Here is a 4,678-nt window from a genome sequence, read left to right on the forward strand (position 1 = left end):
TTGCTCATATCTTAAGCAGATTAGAAAGAACACAAATACAAAAGCAAAAAACAAAAAAAAGACAATAAATGAATTGCATCCTCACTAATGGAGCACAGCAACATAGACACAAAGTGGCAGAACTTGTAAAGTGTATATTAGGCAAAAACATTTGTGTCTAGAATACAGAATACTCCCAGCTCAGTAGGAAAGAAACTCTAAGAAGTGACTGGTGAGCAAAACATCTGACCAACATTTCACACAACAAGATAGATAAGCACTCAGTAAACAGATGACCAGCTACTGAGCCTCAGTAAATATTAGACACATGAGGGAACAAGCAGCCTGGCACACCTTGCTGGTTCCACGGACAGTGGTCAAGTAATTAAGAAAACAATCTGACATTTAGAAAGGGGAACACATGCTTACCTCTATTATCCTCTGTTGTAGATATTTGCTTAAATTAAATGAACATGTATTTCAAAAAAACTCATGTGTTCGAATGCTCGTGGTAACAGCATTACCAATAGCCGCCCTAACGAACACAGCCATCATTCAAGTGCTATGTAAAGAAACTATGGCCATCAACTCTGCAATACATCCAGCTATAAAAAAGCATTGAACGTAGATGATTCTCAAAAGCACCACACTACGGGAAAGCAGCTGAACTCAGAGTGATGGAAAACAGTACTTCACAGAGGTGCACAGTGGCAGAGGAGTAAGGGAGGACATTTGGAAACCGTGGGAGCACTTGGTAGTGGTATTAGTTGCACAGCTATTTGTATTTGCCAGAATCATCAAACTGCTGTTTAAAATGGGGCTATTTATTCTACGTAAAATTATACCTCAATGAATTAAGAAAATGCATGAAAAAAAGATAATAAGACAATCTCAATACTTAAATCCTCAGATTAAGAAGATATGTTTTGCCTTTCGATCATAAGGAAAAACAGTAATGAGTAAATGGATTAGCAGGTGCCCCTCCCTTTCCTTCATTTTCCAAGGAATCAGTGAGTCAGTCTGGAAGATGTTGTCATCAACAAGGATGTGCCAGGACCCAACACAATGAGAGGACAAACTGAAATTATCACACCTAAAATTTCCTCCCCCAAATTGCAAGTGATTCAGAGAAAAAGAGAAAGCTGACATATTCCTGTGGAATTCTCTAGAGAAAGCTGACATATTCCTATGGAATTCTTTAGCTTCTGAAGCCTGTTCCCTCCGTTGACTCTGTTTACCTTGGTAGTTTTACGGAGTTTCTTTCAACTCTCAGCTGTCCTCCAATGCAACTCCCACTCCCTTGTCCCAAACACTGCCTGACCCATGCTAGAAAGGAGACCAATGATGACAAATGTCACCCAAGCACTCTCATCTCTATGAAATCATTGCTTCATTCATGTGAAACAACAATTCACTCAGCGTTTGACTGTTGGGAGAAAGTGAGGAGAAACATGGCTGTTGAAATTAGTTATACAAGTACAAAATACGATTTGATGTGCTGGTTTTACGTGCATATATGCATACGCTATTTATATATTTATATAAAAATTAACCATATATGCTAGCCCTTGTATTTTTTGTCCTTATGTGAGTATAGGTGATCGTGTGTTATAACATGCATGTGGAGATCAGAGAGTAGATTCAGGTATGGATCCTCTCCTACCACCTTATGTGAGACAGGGTCTGTTTGCTGTTCACTGCTGCATATGCCAGGCTAACTGGCCCACATGTTTCTGGGGACTGCCCCATCTCACTGTAGGAATACTGGAATTACAGGTGTAAATTACACATCAGGCTTTCAAAGGCATTCAGGTCCTCACTTTTCACAGCAAGGGCTTACCTGATGAGCCATCTTCCTGGTCTGACTTTGGAGGGGAGGGGAGCAGTGATGGAAGAGTGTTTGATTGCTTTCTAAGATTCATTTTTATTAAAAATGTTATCATACAATATATTTTTATTTTATTCTTTCCCTCTCCCAACATCTCCTAGATCTTCCCTATCTCTCTACCCACTGAACTTTATCCTCTCCCTCCCTCTCCCTCTCTCTCACTCCCTTCAAAATAATGTTAAAAAAAGAAGAAAAAGACTAAAAAGAAAAAAGAGAAACGAATAAGACAGAAAATACCAAAACAAAACAAAAGGCACACTTCAAGTCTGTTTTGTGGCTAGCTACTGAGCACAGGGTCTGCCCTGGAGTGTGTTTGATACACCCAGTATTACTCCATGAGGAAAAAAAATGATTCTCCTTCCCTAAGGGTACCAACTGCAAATAGCTTATTGGTTAGGGTGGGACTTTGTGTCCACTTGCTCTTCTCAGTGCTGGGATTTTCTCTGGTTTGAACCTGTGCAGGTCTTGTGGGCACTATCACAGTCTCTGGGTCCATTTTGTATGTGAGGCCTGTTGTGTCTGGGAAACGCTGTTTCCTTGCAGTTATCCACCACCTCTGGGTCTTACAATCTTTCTGTCTCCTCTTCTGCACAGGTCCCTGACCTTGAGGAGAGAGGTTTGATAATGATATCCCATTTGGAGCTGAGTGCTCCAGAATCTCTCACCCTCCACACACTGTCCAGTTCCAGATCTCTGTGTTGCTTACCATCTACTCCAAGAAGAAGCTTCTCTGATGAGGGTAAATCAAGGCATTGATTTGTGGGTGTAGCAATATATCATTAGGAGTCAATTATTGCTATGTTCCTTTAGCAGAATAATAGTAGTAGGATTTCATCTAGACCTATCTAGTCTCAGGCTCTTGGCCAATTTAACAGTGCTCAGACACAGGCTGCATCTCATGAAGTGGGCCTTAATTGCAATTTTTAATGATTGGTTGGTTACTTTTGTAACGTTTCTGTCACTACTGCATCAGTATGTCTTGCAGGCTGGTCTCTGGGTAGGTCACAGGTTTCGTAGCTTTCACAGCCAATCTTCATTGAGCATTAGTTACTAAAGTCATTCTGAGTACTTTCTAGAGATTATCTCATTTAATATTCTCCACAGAATTCTAATGTAGCTTTATATTATCATTCCCAATTTACAGATGAGTAAATAGGGGCACAAATACATTAAGAAACTTGACCAGGCCATGCATCATCCCATGCCCGTTTACTATATTGTGTGCTGTATATACCAAACTTGTAAGAGATTGAAGAAAACCATTAATGATCATTAATAAAATCATAATTAATCATTATCCATACCTTTAAGAAGGCCTCCAATGCTGCAGTCAAGGACTCTCACCCAGGCACCAACAAGCTCAGAGCATAAATACTGCATTGGGCACATGAATATGTGCAAACATCTACATCTGTAATGAATATACATAAAGTCATACAAGTCTGTTGTAATAGCCAGAACTCAAAACTGCGTTTTCAAATTACAGCTCTTTCTTTCATTAGGAAAAATACACGTTTTCTACTTGATTGCAAGATTCTGTTTGTGAATGATGTTTTATTTTCAAATGTTTCTGTACATCTTGTACTATAAACTTTCTAAAGATAGGGACACTATTAAGTGGACACCTTTAGTTTTCAGAAACAAAATGAGCATCATTTGAATTCTTCCCCTTAATAACTCTTGTTTCTCTGAGCCTAACTTGAGTGTCTCTTATTCCTAACACTTCTGTTCTAATTAAATTCGCATTAACATTTCACATTCACAAGACAGAACGCAGAAAATATCCAATATGTTTGTCATACAAGTAGCTTTTTGAGGAGACATTTGAACTGAAGTCCAATAGACCTTAGACTCAGGAACAACAGAAGGAAGGGAAGATTTAGGGAGGAAAAATGAGGGAGGAAAAAGGGAGAGTTCTTCTGCAGACCCGGGATTTTCAAGGAGGGCAGCCAACCAGAAGTTTCTTATTCATCTGTCATTTCTGCGCTCCATCTTGCCCATGTACGCTAGTCAAGTCACAAAACTCTTCCGAGTCTTGCTTCTTTTTCATCTGCAAATCCTAGATAATTACAGCAATCCCAAACTCTTCAGGCTGTCTCAGGGTTTAACTGTGACTGTATGGATGAAAGCGACGGAAAACCTCTAAACTCTATTACCAGTATCCACCCTACCAGGAGAAGGTGTGTGTAGTGTTGCTACCGCTCGGTACACGGGGAGTAGGTGTCAATTGTATCTGTGTGGAACTTAACTCTCCCTGATCCCCAGCCTCCAAGCAGCCTGAATGTTGAGGGATGCAGCAGGAAAGTGACCCTTAGAACCAGGATGAAATGAGATGCCAAAGAAGGGAGGAGAGTGGAAACAGGGAGAGCTGGGGCGGGACTGTTTAATGTTCAAAATCAGTGCCAAGCTAAATTGGAAACATGAGTCTGCGTACCTGGAACTTACCTCATCCGTATATAATTTGTAACCTGAGATCCCCTCGCCGAGAAGTAAAAATAGCAAGGCTCTTTGGCAAGTCTGTTCTCTGCTGAGTGGAAGGTCAGGATGGGGAGGGTAGGACTTGGGGAGAGCCAGAGGACTGGGCCACAGAATACCCATCATGTGGTTTTGGCAGGGACACCTTCTCCCCTGTCTCCTGCGTGACACAGGAAATACAGCCAATGAGGTGGCTTCAGGGATCCCCTGGGAAGGGAGGGCCTGTTGTCCTCCAGGCATCCATTTTTGCTCTTTGTTTTTGTCATAGGCACTACTGAAGTTCTGAGCTCTCCCAATCCCACATGGTTGAATCTGAGAGAGGCAAAGGCTGACGCA

This window comes from Peromyscus eremicus, chromosome 2, assembly GCF_949786415.1.
Source record: "Peromyscus eremicus chromosome 2, PerEre_H2_v1, whole genome shotgun sequence".
Classification (NCBI taxonomy): Eukaryota; Metazoa; Chordata; class Mammalia; order Rodentia; family Cricetidae; genus Peromyscus; species Peromyscus eremicus.